The sequence below is a fragment of the Panthera pardus genome, unplaced genomic scaffold (assembly GCF_024362965.1).
Source record: "Panthera pardus isolate Hobbes unplaced genomic scaffold, ASM2436296v1 HiC_scaffold_27, whole genome shotgun sequence".
NCBI lineage: Eukaryota > Metazoa > Chordata > Mammalia > Carnivora > Felidae > Panthera > Panthera pardus.
In genome coordinates, this window is record NW_026526843.1 from 23757898 (window position 1) to 23772711 (window position 14814).

Consider the following 14814-nt stretch of genomic DNA (forward strand, 5'->3'; position numbering starts at 1 on the left):
CAGCAACCCTCAGTTTGTTCTCCATATTTAGGAATCTCTTCTGTTTTGTCACCCTCCCTGTTTTCATATGATTTTTGTTTCCCTTCCCTTATGTTCATCTGTTTTGTCTCTTAAAGTCCTCATATGATTTTTGTCTTTCTCTGAATGACTAATTTCACTTAGTATAATACCCTCCAGTTCCATCCACGTAGTTGCAAATGGCAAGATTTCATTCTTTTTGATTGCCGAATAATACTCCACTGTATATATATATACCACGTCTTCTTTATCCATTCATCCATCGATGGACATTTGGGCTGTTTCCATACTTTGGCTATTATTGATAGTGCTGCTATAAACATGCGGGTTCATGTGTCCCTTTGAAACAGCACACCTGTATCCTGTGGATAAATTCCTAGTAGTACAATTTTTAGTTTAACATCCGTTGTTTTCTGAGTTTTTCATTGTAGCCATTCTGACAGATGTGAGGTGATATCTCACCATGCTTTTGATGTGTATTTCCATGATGATGAGTGATGTGTCAGCCATCTGGATGTCTTCTTTGGGAAATTGTCTATTCATGTCTTCTGCCCATTTTTTCACTGGATTGTTTTTCAGGTGTTGAGTTTGGTAAGTTCTTTATAGATTTTAGATACTAACCTGTTATCCAGTATGTCATTTGCAAACATCTCACATTCTGTTGGTTGCCTTTTAGTTTTCTTGATTGTTTCCTTCACTGTGCAGAAGCTTTTTATGTTGATGAGGTCCCAATAGTTCATTTTTGCTTTTGTTTTCCTTGCCTCCAGAGACATGTCTAGTAAGAAGTTGCTGCAGCTGAGGTCAAAGATGTTGTTGCCTGTTTCTCCTGTAGGATTTTGATGGTTTCCTACATTTGTCTCACATTTAAGTCTTTCATCTATTTTGAGTTTATTTTTGGTTATGGTGTAAGAAAGTGATCAAGGTTCATTCTTCTGCATATTGCTGTCCAATTTTCTCAACCCCATTTTCTAAAGATACTGTCTTTTTTTCTGTTGGATATTCTTTCCTGCTTTGTCAAAGATTAGCTGGCCATACGTTTGTGGATCCATTTCTGGGTTCTCTATTGTGTTCCACTGATCTATGTGTCTTTTTTTGTGCCAGTACCACACTGCCTTGATGATTACAGCTTTGTAATACAGGCTAAAGTCCAGGATTGTCATGCCTCTAACTTTAGGGTTGTTTTTTTTTTTTTTAACATTACTTTCACTATTTGGGGTCTTTTGTGGTTCCATACAGATTTTAGAGTTGTTTGTTCTAGCTCTGTGAAGTATGCTGATGTTATTTTCATAGGGATTGCATTGAATATGTAGATTGAATGGGGTAGTATCAACATTTTAACATTATTTGTTCTTCCAATCCATAAGCATGGAGTGTTTTCCATTTATTTGTGTCTTCTTCAATTTCTTTAATAAGATTTTATACTTTTACAGATACTTGTACATATGTACAAGTACTTGTACTTATACTTGTACAGATGTTTTACCTCTTTGGTTAAGTTTGTTCCTAGGTATTTTATGGTTTTCAGTGCAATTTTAAATGGGATCGATTCCTTGATTTCTCTTTCTACTGCTTTATTATTGGTTTATAGAAATGCTACAGATATCTGTACCTTGATTTTATATCCTGCAACTTTGCTGAATTCATGTATCAGTTCTAGCAGTTTGTGTTTTTTTGGTGGAGTCTTTTGGATTTTCCACGTACATTATTATGTCATCTGCAAAGAGTGACAGTTTGACTTCTTCCTTACTGATTTGAATGCCTTTTATTTCTTGTTGTCAGATTGCCGAGGCTAGGACTTCCAACATAATGTTGAACAACAGTGGTGAGAAGGACATCCCTGTCGTGTTTCTGACCTCAGGGAGAAAGCTCTCAGTTTTTCCCCCTTTGACAATGATATTAGTTATGTGTCTTTAATATATGGCCTTAATGATCTTGAGGTATGTTTATTCTATCCCTACTTTTTTGAGGGTTTTTATCAAGAAAGGATGCTGCATTCTTTCAAATGCTTTTGCTGCATCTGTTGAGAGGATAATGTTCTTATCCTTTTATTAATGTGATGTATCACGTTGATTCATTTGCAGATATTGAACCAGTGCTACAGCTCTGGAATAAATCCCACTTGATCATAGTGAATAATTCTTTTAATGTATTGCTGGATTCTTGAGAATTTTGCATCCATGTTTGTCAGGGTAACTGGTCTATAGCTCTCCTTTTTAGTGGGGTCTTTGTCTGGTTTTGGAATCAAAGCAATGTTGGCCTTGTAGAATGAGTTCGGAAGTTTTCCTTCCATTTCTATTTTTTGGAACACCTACAAAAGAATAGGTGCTAACTCTTCTTTAAATGTTTGGTAGAATTCCCCTGGGCTCAGCTTTCACTGTGAGTGAAAAGGGAGCCATGGATAGTTCTAAGCAGAGCGAGGGACATGATCTGATTTAGGTTTAACGGGATCCCCCTGATTACTGAGTTGAGAGTAGAATGTTGTGGGGCAAGAAAGGAGGGTGTCTGAACATTAGGCAGCTCCTTCAGGAAGCCAGATAAGGCATGGTATAGGCTGGGCACATATCAGTGACAGGGAAGTTATGGCATAGAGGATGTATTTGAGGTCAGATATGCCAGGATCTCCATGTGGTGTGACAGAAAGAAAGGAATCAAGGTTGACTCCGACATTTTGGGGCTGACCAGCTTCAATGAACAAAGAAAAACAGGTCTATACTTCTGGCCCAGGAACCAGGAAACTTGAGTTCAAGTGTCAGCTCTGTCAACCTCTTTTTTGGTGATCTTGGGCAAATCTTATCTCATGGTTCCTGAGATTGAGTCCCATTATGGGACTCTGTGTTGACAATGCAGAGCCTGCTTGGGATTCTCTCTTTCCCTCTCTCTCTGCCCCTCCCTCACTCCTGCTCTGTCTCTCTTTGTCTCAAAATAAATAAATTCATATATATATATATATATATATATATATATATATATATACTAACTTCTGATTTGTACAAAGTTTTCATTCCTAAAAGAGACTTTTTTTAATATTTTTGTGACACACAAAAAAACTTAGATTAAAAAATTATTTAAAATATAAATGTGCAGGGGCATCTGGGTGTCTCAGTCAGTTGAGCATCCAGTTCTTGACTTCAGCTCAGGCCATGATCTCACTGTTCACAGGTTTGATCCCTGCATCAGACTCTGTGCTAGCAGTGTGGAGCCTGCTTGGGATTCTCTCTCCCTCTCTTTCTCTTCCCTTCTCCTGCTTGTGTGCTCTATCTCTTTCTTTCAAAATAAATAAATAAACTTAAAAAAATAAAACATAAATGTGCCTCAATTTTCTGATTTGACTGTATAAGTAGTCTTTGGAAATGACTGGGGGTGGAACATGGGAGTAATAAAAATGTGAACAGGAAGTTTTGCTAAATGAGTTTGGTCTTCTATAAATGTGACCAATACACCTATATCACTGGATTATTTTGAAGATTAGATTAGATAACAATTGTAAAATACCCACCATAGTGCTTGTGGAGCCAGGGTAAGTATTTGAGAAATAATAGCTCTTTTCATTACTATTATTTGCTAAAAGGGCAAATTTCTTCCTAATTTTCCTCTTTCCTAGACTTATATTCAATAAGTAATTTTGCATTATATTTGAAAACATATAATAATTCCTCATTTTCAAAACTAGAAATAGATTTAATATAAGTAAAATTATACTTGGTTTTGTAGACTGTGAGAGTAGTTTTTTTTCCACTTTCTATATCATTTAGTTTGTAACAAGTTATATATGCTAATATATGCTGGAGAAATATTTAACTGTTTGGGGAAGCCATATTAATTAAGGTAGGATTTATTGCTCTAAATTAGTATAGTAATTTATGAAATGATAATATTTTATGAAAGAACTATATAATGAATGCTGAAGGAAGAGCTTTCTCTATGAGAACATATGGACTGATATGATCTAGAAAAACTAACTTTCATTACTCTAACAATTCTAATAGGATATCACTCAAAATGCTTATCAAATACTGCATTGTATACCATATTTTTACGTGTTATGACAACTATATTCTTATTTGTATGTTCTATTTTATTTATTTTTACCTTGTATCTTTCATTAAGGCTTTGAAATAATTTGAAGATACTTAAACAAATAATTTGGCCAATACTTTTTTCTCTTGGATTCAAACAAACATATCCACAAAAGTGGCCCATGAAGAAAAGATCTCAGTATAATTTGTCTGAAAAAAGAATTTGGCAAATTCATCGTCCATCCTAGTATTCACAAGTTCATTATAATTTTGTCATCGGTTGGTTTATACAATATATAGAATTATAAGCTTGTAAAATTGAGCTCAGAAAAATTTCTGAGTTGGCTTTTCCTTCTCCATAATATTACAATCAAAGTAATGTTTGTTTAATCATAATGCATTTTCTAGATGTATTGATGAAGATGCTAAAACCATTAATAATCTAATAGTTATATGATTCTTGCTTTTATTCAAAAGATATTTTGCAAAACAGTTGATAGAAAATCCATTTTTGAAAGTTTACTCTTTTTGAAATAATGTTTATTATAGTTGAAAATTTTTTTCTCACCTTTTATTATCCAGAGATAAACAGATTTCTTAAAGTTTTAGGTTTATATACGAGTATTCTCTTCCTCTTTTTTACCCCTATACTCCTCTCTCATTGAACACTTAAATGAAAAGAAGGACCTTGGCATTTAAAAATAACTCATTGATTTACAAAGTAGTATTTGAGAAAATTTACTTCTGATATCAAAGCATTAATTTTTTGCATGGCACATCTTCTTGTACTTATTTAAGTGAGCTGAATGTTGGTTTACTCTAAAAATCTCAAGGAAGATTATTAAGGAACTGATTAAGTCAATTATACTGGTGATTCCTGACTGCTGTGTTGTTGCTTGCTAGGAATCATAATAAAATAATTAGGATTAATCAAAAATCTGCATGATTGATTAGGATATATGAACTAGCACGTGATTGTCACAACAATATTCTAAACCTGCCAGTGTTACTTTTGATCAATCCATGCTTTCATGATACAATTGGACATTTTCAAAACGTTGCTCAAGTTATGATTCTAGAGCATACATTTCATAATGAGCTTTTCTGATGCTCAGGTTCTCTGACTTGCTTGGGCTAAAAGAGCAGTTCGTTTCCGTGCTCCCTGTTACCTGAGATAAATTTCAGTGCTACAACAAGGCACCTTGGTAGCATGTTTTCATTAGGATGCAAAGAAATGTTCATGCACAAATATGTTCAAACTTCATTTAGAATCTAAACTGCCTACCAAAAAGAACTTAAAAGTAAAACAAGCCAAACCAAACAGAAGAAATTGCAGTAAACTATAAACATAAGCCACCAGGGATTTCGTAGTCTTTTTTCACTCAAATCCTGACATTTTAAAGGATTAACCCATAAATGTCTAGATCTAGGACAATGATGATCTTTGAACAGTCACAGTAGCCAAAATTTGACTTGAGGGGTTCTATATCTCATTGTTACGAAGCTTTTCCTCTGACCTTCTTTCAGTAATTCCTTGTGCTAAGTCTCAGCTTTTCTCAATCCACTGTACCCTTGCCCCTAATGATAACCCAGAGATTCTGATCATCAGGTCTAGCTAGATGTTTTTCAGCCTCATTGTCCCTCCTTTCTGCTTGGTTGGATACCTTCAACCTGTATCTGCAGGTTTAATCTCTGACCTGATGTATGAATAATTAGAAAGACATGACACTTTAGTTCCACAGAGCTTAGCATTTAAGAAAAATGAAAAAATAATTACAAAGAACACATAAATCCTAACATTCTAATACAACTGAGAGATTTTTACATCAATTTACTCAGTTTACATATCGGTTTTTGTTCTATTATTTCCCCTTAATGCTATATCATAATTATATATATACTTTCACAGTGTTAATGATTAGTATTTAAATGTGTTTTTCCTTTTGACATATTATATACTCAATTTATTAAATAATTTTACTAAATGATTAATTATGCTGGTATTTTTTCTATAAGTAAGTATTTCTTTATTTTTAATTTTTTTAAGTTTAAGTTTTTATTAAAACTCCGGTTAGTTAACAGGTATACAATATACTGATTCAATAATTCCATACATTTCCCAGTGCTCAACACTACAAGTGCATTCCTTAATCCCTATCACCTATTTCCTCCAACCCCCAACCCACATCCTCTCTGGTAATCATCAGTTTTTTTTTTTTCTCTATAGTTAAGAGTCTCTTTGGAGTGCCTGGGTGGCTCAGTCGGTTAAGCGTCTGACTTCGACTCATGTCATGATCTCAGTTTGTGAGTTCAAGCCCCAGTCCGGCTCTGTGCTGACATATCAGAGCCTGGAACCTGCTTTGGATTCTGTGTCTCCTTCTCTCTCTCTGCCCCTCCCCTGCACCCATGCTCTGTCTGTCTGTCTCTCTCTCTCTCTCTCAAAAAAAGAGTCTTTTTTATGGTTTGTCTCTCTCCCTCTTTTTTTCCCCTTTGCTCATTTGTTTTGTTTCTTAAATTCCACATATGAGGGAAACCATATGGTATTTGTCTTTCTTTGACTGACTTACTTTGTTTAGCATAATACTGTCTAGCTGCATTGATGTCATTGCAAATGGAAAGATTTTATTCTTTTTTATGGCTGAGTAATACACACACACACGTATTCACACACACATACTTCATCTTCTGTATTGATTCATCATCAGTCGATGGACATTTGGGTTCTTTCCATAATTTGGCTATTGTTGATAATGCTGCTATAAACATCAAGGTGAATGTACCCCTCTGAATCAGTATTTTTGTATTCTTTGAACAAATACCCAGTAGTGAAATGCTGGGTCATAGGGTAGTTCTATTTGTAGCTTTTCAAGCAATCTCCATAGCGTTTTCCAGAGTGGCTACACCAGTTTGCATTCCCACCAACACTGCAAGATGGTTCCTTTTTCTGCACATCCTCACCAACACCTGTTGTTTCTTACGGTTTTGATTTTAGCCATTCTGGGGCTGTTTTGTAGTTTTTGAGTAGTTTTGAGGCTGTTGGATTTTTAATGAGGATTGCACTGAATTTGTAGAGCACTTTGAGTAGTACTGACACCTTAACAATGTCAAGTCTTTCTGTGCATGAACACAGGATGTCTTTCCATTTACTTAGGATTTCTTCAATTTCTTTTGGCAATGTTTTGTACTTTTCAGTGTCAAATTCATTCACCATCTTGATTATGTTTATCGCTAGGAATTTCATTTTTCTAGATGCTATTGTAAATGAAATTATTTTCTTAATTCTTTTTTTCGATTGTTCATTGTTGGTAGAGACACAACTGATATTTATGTGTTTATCTTATACCCTATAACTTTGCTGAAATAATTTATTAGCTCTAATAGCTTTCTTGTGGATCCTTTGGGATTTTCTATACAGTCACCAATTCAGCTGTGAATACAGATAGTTATAATTCTACCTTTACAATCTGGATGCCTTTTATTTGTTTTTACTGTCTAATTGCTCTGGCTGGAACTTCCAATACAATGTTGAGTAGTATGATGAAATATGCATCCTTGTGGTTCCTGACCTTAGGGGAACAGTTTTAAACCTTTCACCATTGGATAAAATGTTAGTTTTGGGTTTTTCATGAATAACCTTTATCATGTTGAGGAAGTTTCCTTCTATTCCTACTTTCCTGAGTGTTTTTATTGTAAAAACATGTTGGATTTCTTAAATATACTTTTTGTATCAATTTAGAATTTCTGTGTGATATATTGATTGGTTTTCTTACATTGGACCATCATACATTCCTGGAATAAATCCTTCTTGGTCATGGTATGTAACTCTTTTAATACTCTATTGAATTGAGTCTGATAATGAAATACTGAGTTTTTTTACATCTATATTCATAAGACATTTTGGCTTGTAATTTAATTTTCTCACTACATCTTTCTCTGGCTTTGGAATCAGGGTAATGCTGGGCTCATAAAAAGTTTAAGATGGATTTATGTTAACTTTTCTTTAAATATTTGGAAGAATTCACTGGTGAAGCCATTTAGTCTTGCATTTTCTTTATTGGGAATATTTGATTATTGATTCAGTCTCTTAGTTGTTATAGGTTTGTTGAGATTATCTACTTCAATTTCAGTCAGTTTAGGTAATTTGTGTATTTTTAGGAATGTGTCCATTTCATCTAAGTTATATAATTTATCAATGTACAGTGACTCATAGCATTCTGGTATGTCATTTTATTTATGTAAGGTTGGTATTAATGTCCCCATTTTCCTTTGTGATTTTAGTTATCTTCTCTTTTTTTGGTCAGTTTATTTATTTATTTATTCATTATTAATATACTTATTTGATTGATTATAAATATTAATTATACCATATTATTAATGATTTCATTCATCCCGCTAGCTTTATGTTAAGGATTCTCTTCTTTTTCTAGTTCCTCAATATGTAATATTAGATTATTCATTTGAAATCTTTCTTTTTTTAAATGAAAGATTAACTATAAATTCCCTTCTGAGTGTTAACTTCACTGCACCTGTACATTGTGGATGTTGTATTTTTGTTGTTATTAATCTCTAAGTACTTTCTAATTTCTCTTGTGATCTCTTCTCTGACCCATTGGTCTTTAAGAGTCAGCTTTAAAATTTTTACATATTTGTGCATTTTCAGTGTTCCTTCTTTTATTGTTTTCAGATTTATTCCATTGTGGACAGAGAAGATACTTTGTATTAAATATTTTTAAATTTATTGAGACTTGTTTTGTGGTATAATATATGATCTATTCTGGAAAATTTTGCATATGTATTTGAGAATAATGTGTATTCTCGTTGTTTGGGTGGTGTCTTAGGTAATTCAGGTTGCTATAACAAAAATATCATACACTTGGTAGCTTAAAAACAACAGAAATCTATTTCTCAGAATTCTGGTGGTTAGGAAGTCCAAGATCAGGACACTAGCAGATTCAGAGACTGCTTGCTGGTGCATAGATGGCTGTCTTCTTGCTGTAACCTTGCATTGTGGAACAGGCAAGGAAGTTCTCTGGAATCTCCTTTATAAGGGTACTAAGCTTCCCAAATGCTTCACTCCTAATAGCATTGCATTAGTTGGTTAGGAATTTTTTAATTTTTTTAAAAGTTTATTTATTTATTCTGAGAGAGACAGTGACAGCGTGAGTGGGGGAGAGGCAGAGAGAGAGGAAGACAGAGAATCACTAGCAGAGCAGAGCCTGACATGGAGCTCAAACGTATGAAACTGTGAGATCATGACCTGAACAGAAACCAAGAGTCTGACACTCAACTGGCTGAGCCACCCAGGTGCCCCTGCCAATTTTTTTCTGTATGCTTTACAGATATTTTGGTCCCCCTTTTCCTTCACAACTACATTCTTACACTTTTGATTCCTTTCTAATTTCCTTTTGAGTATATTCTATATTTTTGCTGTTGTCACCATTGGATTTGCATTTAACATCCTGAATGTATAACAATCTAATTTGAATTGATACTGAATTAACTGCTGAATATATAAAAATTCTACTTCTATACACTCTACTTTTTCTCCTGTTATTATTGTCACAAGTTACATCTTCATAAAGTGAGTTCCCATAAACTTATTTTTTATTTATTGTCAAGTTAGCTAACATACAGTGTAGTCTTGTCTTCAGGAGTAGATTCCCATGATTCATCACTTACATACGGCACCCAATGCTCCTCCCAACAAGTGCCCTCCTCAATGTTCATCACCCATTTTCCCCACTCCCCAAGCTCCACCCCCATCAACCCTCAGTTTATTCTCTGTATTTAAGAGTTTCTTGTGGTTTGTCTCCCTCTCTGTATCTTATTTTTCCTTCCCTTTCCCTATGGTCACCTGTTAAGTTTCTCAAATTTTACATATGAGTGAAACCATATGATATATTTCTCTGACTGATTTGCTTAGCATAATATCCTCCAGTTCCATCCAGGTTGTTGCAAATGGCAATATTTCATTATTTTTCATCACCTAGTATTCCATTATGTATATATACAACATCTTCTTTATCTATTCATCAGTTGATGGACATTTGGGCTCTTTCCATAATTTGGCTATTATTGATAGCATTGCTACAAACATTGGGGTGCATGTGCGCCTTCGAATCAGTACTCTTGTATACTTTGGATAAATTCCTAGTAATGCAATTGCTCTGACATAGGGTAATTCTTTTTTTAATGTTCTGAGGAAATTCCACACTGTTTTCCAGAGTGGCTGCACCAGTTTACACTCCCACAAATAGTGCTAGAGGGTTCCCCTTTCCCACATCCTTGCCGACATTTGTTGATTCCTGAATTGTTAATTTTAGCCACTCTGGTATGAGGTGGTATCTCATTGTGGTTTTGATTTGTATTTCCCTGATGATGAGCAGTGTTGAGCATCTTTTCGTGTGTCTGTTTGCAATCTGGATGTCTTCTTTGGAAAAGTGTCTATTCATGTCTTCTGCCCATTTCTTCACTGGATTATTTGTTTTGTGGGTGTTGAGTTTGATAAGTTCTTTATAGATTTTGGATATTAATCCTTTATCCAATATGTGATTTGAAAATATATTCTCCCACTCCATCAGTTGCCTTTTAGTTTTGTTGATTGTTTTCTTTGCTGTGCAGAAAGAAGCTTTTTATACTGATGAGGTCCCGATAGTTCATTTTTGCTTTTATTTCCCTTGCCTTCAGAGACATGTCATGTAAGAAGTTGCTTTGGCTGAGGTCAAAGAGGTTGCTGCCTCTTTTCTCCTGTAAAAATGGAAAATCTTAATACTATATACATGTGAACTCTCCCCAAATTAATTTATACATTTAATGAAATTTAAATCTATCTCAGTGGACTTTATTGTGTATCTACATAAAATTATTCTTTAATTTACATCAGTTGCCTTTTTGTTTTGATTGTATCCTTTGCTGTGCAGAAGCTTTTTATCTTGATTAGGTCGGAATAGTTCATTTTTCTTCTTATTGTCCTTGCTTTCGGAGAAATGTCAAGTAAGAAGTTGTTGCAGCCAAGGTCAAAGATGTTGTTGACTGTTTGCTCTTGTAGGATTTTGATGGTTTCCTGTCTCACATTCAGGTCTTTCATACATTTTGAGGTTACTTTTGTGTATGGTGTAAGAAAGTGGTTGAGGTTCATTCTTCTGCATATGGCTGTCCAGTTTTCTCAACCCCATTTTCTGAAGATACTGTCTTTTTTTTCCATTGGACATTCTTTCCTGCTTTGTCAAAGATTAGTTGGCCTTACATACGTGGGTCCATTTCTTGGTTCTCTATTGTGTTCCATTGATCTATGCGTCTGTTTTTGTGCCAGTACCATGCTGCCTTGATGATGGATTAAAGCTTTGTAATACAGGCTTAAGTTTGGGATAGTGATGCCTCCAGCTTCAGTTTTCTTTTTCAACATTACCTTGGCTATTCAGGATATTTTGTGGTTCCATGCAAATTTTAGGATTGTTTGTTCCAGCTCTGTGAAGAATGCTGGTGCTATTTGGATTGGGATTGCATTGAATATGTAGATTGATTTGCTTTAGGTAGTATCAATATTTTAACAATATTTGTTCTTCCAATCCATGACCATGGAATGTTTTTCCATGTCTTTGGGTCTTCAATTTCTTTCATAAACTTTTTTATAGTTTTCAGTGTATGGGTCTTTTACCTCTTTAGTTAGGTTTATTCCTAGGTATTTTATGGTTTTTGGTGCAATTGCAAATGGGATTGATTCTTTGATATTTTTCTGTTGCTTCATTATTGGTGTATAGAAATGCAACCAATTTCCGTCCATTAATTTTATATCCCACGACTTTGCTGAATTCATGTATCAGCTCTAGCAGTTTTTGGTGGAGTCTTTCATGTTTTCCATGTAGAGTATCTTGTCATCTGCGAATGGTGAAAGTTTGACTTCTTCTTTGCCAATTTGAATGCCTTTTATTTTGTTTTGCTGTCTAATTGCTGAGGCTAGGACTTCCAACAGTGTGTTAAACAACACTGGTGAGAATAGACATCTCTGTCATGTTTCTGATATCAGGGAAAAGCTCTCAGTTTTTCCCCATTGAGGATGATATTAGCTGTGGGCTTTTCATATATGGCTTTTATGACGTTAAGGTATGTTCCTTCCATCATGACTTTCTTGAAGGTTTTTATTAAGAAAGCCTCCTGAATTTTGTCAAATGATTTCTGTGTCTATTGACAGGATCATATGGTTCTTATCCTTTCATCTATTAATGTGATGTATCACTTTGATTGATTTGCAAATATTGAACCAGTCCTGCAGCCTAGGACTTAATTCCATTTGATCATGGTGAATAATTCTTTTAATGTACCATTGAATTTGATTTGGTAATATTTTGTTGAGAATTTTTGCATCCACGTTCATCAGGGATAGTGACCCGTAATTCTCCTTTCTAATGGGCTCTTTGTCTCATTTTGGAATCAAGGTAATGCTGTCCTCATAGAATGAGTCTGGAAGCTTTTCTTCCATTTCTATTTTTTAGATCAGCTTGAGAACAATAGTATTAACTCTGTATTAAATGTCTGATAGAATTCCCCTGGGAAGCCATCTGACCCAGGACTGTATTTGTGGGGTATTTTTGATAACCGATTCAATTTCTTCATTAGTGTTGGGTCTCTTAAAATTTTCTTTTTTTTTCCCATTTGAGTTTTGGTAGTGTGAGTGTTTAGGAATTTGTCCATTTCTTACAGATTGTCCAGTTTGTTAGTATATAATTTTTCATAGTATTCTCTAATAATTGTTTGTATTTCTGTGGTGGTGGTTGTGATCTCTCCTCTTTAATTTGTGAGTTTACCTATTTGTGTCCTCTCTCTTTTCTTTTTGAGAAGTCTGGCTAGGGGTTTATCAAATTTGTTTATTCTTTCAAAAAACTAACTCTTAGATTAATTGATCTGTTCTACTGTTTTTTGGATTCTATATTGGTTATTCTGCTCTAATCTTTATTATTTCTCTTCTGCTGGCTTTGGGTTTTCTTATCTGCTGCTTTTCTAGCTCCTTTACATGTGAGGTTAAGTTTTGTATAGGGGACTTTTCTTGCTTATTAAGATAGGCCTGAATTGCAATGTATTTTCCTCTTAAGACAGTCTTTGCTGCATCCCAGAGGGTTTGAGCTGTTGAGTTTTCACTTTCATTTGCTTCCATATATTTTTACATTTCTTCTTTAATTTCCTGGTTTAACCATTCATTATTTAGTAGTATGTTCTTTAGCCTCCATGAATTTGGGGGCTTTCCAAATTTTTTCTTGTAGTTGATTTCAAGTTTCATAGCATTGTGATCTGAAAATATGCATATTATGATCTCGACCCTTTTATACTTGTTGAGGACTGTTCTGTGACCCAGTATGTAATCTATTTTGGAGAATGTTCCATGTGCACTAGAGAAGAATGTATATTCTGCTTCTTTTGGATGAAAAGTTCTAAATATATTTGCTAAGTCCATCTGGCCCAATGTGTTATTCAAAGCCATTGTTTCCTTATTGATTTTCTGCCTTTATATCTGTCCATTGTTGTAAGTGGAGTATTAAAGTCTCCTACAATCATGGTATTATTATCTATACATTTATTTATGTTTGCAATTTATTTATATATTTGGGTGTTCCATGTTGGGACATAAACATTACAATTGTTAGGTCTTCTTGATTGATAGACCCCTTAATTATGATATAATGCCATTCTTCATCTCTTGTTACAGTCTTTGTTTTAAAATCTAGTTTGTCTGATATAAGTTTGGCTACTCCAGCTTTCTTTGAAGTCCAGTAGCATGATAGATGGTTCTCCATCCCCTCATTTTCAATCTGCAGTGTCTTCATGTCTAAAATGAGTCTCTTGTGAGAATCATATACATGGATATTATTATTTTTTATCCATTCTGATACCCTATGTATTTTGATTGGGACATATAGTCCATTTACATTCAGAGTGATTATTGAAAGCTATGAATTTAATGTCATTGTGTTACCTGCAGGTTTCGTGCTTGTGGTTATGTCTCTGATCCTTTTTAGTCTTTGCTGCTTTCCACTCACAGAGTGCCCCTTAGGATCTCCTGGAGGGCTGGATTAGTGGTAATGAACTCCTTTAGTTTTTGTTTGTCTGGGAAAGCCTTTATCTCTCCTTCTATTCTGAATGACAGCCTTGCTGGATAAAGCATTTTGCCTGCATGTTTTTCCTATTCAGCACATTGATTATTTCCTGCCACTCCCTTCTGGCCTGCCAAGTTTCAGTGGACAGGTCTGCTACTAACCATATGTGTCTTGTAGGTTAAGACCTGTTTGCCCCTAACTTCTTTCAGGATTCTGTCTTTATCTTTCTTTTTTTTGCCAGTTTCATTATGATATATCATGGTGTTGACCTGTTTTGTTGATTTTGAAAGGAGTTCTCTGTGCCTTTTGGTCTTGGATGCCTGGTTCCCCTCCCAGATTAGGGAAGTTCTCAGCTGTAATTTGTTCATATAAACCTTCTGCCCCTTTCTTTCTCTCTTTTTCTTCTGGAACTTCTATGATACAGATATTATTTCATTTCATTGAATCACTTAGGTCTCTAATTCTTCCTCCATGGTCTAGTAATTTCCTCTCCCTCTTTTTTTTTCAGCTTCATCATTTTACATAATTTTATCTTCAATTTCACCTATTCTCTTCTCTGTTTCTTCCAGCCTCACTGTCATTGTATCTAGTTTATTTTGCATCTCATTTATAAGATTTCTTAATTCATTGTAACTAGTTCTTAGGTCTTTGATCTCTGCAGCAATAGATTCTCTGTTGTTTTCTATGCTTTT

The 14814-nt window shown here is 34.5% G+C and overlaps 1 protein-coding gene across 1 annotated transcript in view; it reads left to right on the forward strand.

Annotated features, from left to right (window-relative positions):
- LOC128773765 (uncharacterized) overlaps positions 1 to 14814 on the forward strand; it is a gene marked incomplete at its 5' end in the record, with an annotated part of 111667 nt that overhangs the window by 58315 nt on the left and 38538 nt on the right.